Source organism: Carlito syrichta, unplaced genomic scaffold, assembly GCF_000164805.1.
Source record: "Carlito syrichta isolate Samal-C Ts95f unplaced genomic scaffold, Tarsius_syrichta-2.0.1 Scaffold315832, whole genome shotgun sequence".
Classification (NCBI taxonomy): Eukaryota; Metazoa; Chordata; class Mammalia; order Primates; family Tarsiidae; genus Carlito; species Carlito syrichta.
In genome coordinates, this window is record NW_007259928.1 from 132576 (window position 1) to 133493 (window position 918).

Here is a 918-nt window from a genome sequence, read left to right on the forward strand (position 1 = left end):
CGCTGCACTCCAGTCTAGGCGACAGAGTGAGACTCCAACTCAAAAAAAGAAAAAAAGAAAAAAAAAAAAGCTTACTGGTGAAAGCAGGTAGGATGATAACATCATCAATTAGCCTGCTAGTTCAACTCTAATTTAGAGCTGACTGGTACTTGCAATTAGGAGTAATTATTTAGTTTATCTTTCTTTTTCTCTCTTACTCCCCTGCTTGGATCATTTCTCCTCCACACAATGTTGTTTTACACATTTGGACAAATAATTCAACTTTTTTTTTTTAGTCATTGTCTCACTCTGTTGCCCAGGTTGGAGTGCAGTGACATGCTCGTGGTCACCACAGCCTCAACCTGCTGGGCTCAGGTGAACCTTCCGTCTCAGCCTTCCAAGTAACTGGAACTACAGGCACGCGCTACCCCGCCCAGCTAATTTTTTGATTTATTGTAGAGATGAGGTTTTTCCAAGTTGCCCAGGCTGGTCTCAAATCCCTGGGCTCAGGCAAGCCTCTCACCTCAGCTTCCCAAAGTGCTGGCATTATAGGCGTGAGCCCCCATGCCCAACCTAAGAATTCAGTTTTAGATTGGCAATTCCACGTGTAGAAATTTAACTTAAATAATTGGTCCAGGGAACAAAGATGCATGTATAAGAATGCTTAAAGCGGCAAATTAATACTGTAAACATCCCTTGTGTTCATTATTTGTTGTCTAGTTGAATAAGTTATCCAGGCTATGTAATAGTTTACGTAATAAACATTAGCTATTCATGTAAATTCCACTGATAACTACTGAGAAAAAAGTTAATGCCTATAAACAGTTTAAAAACTACAAATGGACCAGGCTCAGTGGCTCAGCCCGTAATCCCAGCACTTTGGGAGGCCGAGGTGAGTGGATTGTCTGAGCCCGCGGGTTCGAGACCCGCCTGGGCAAC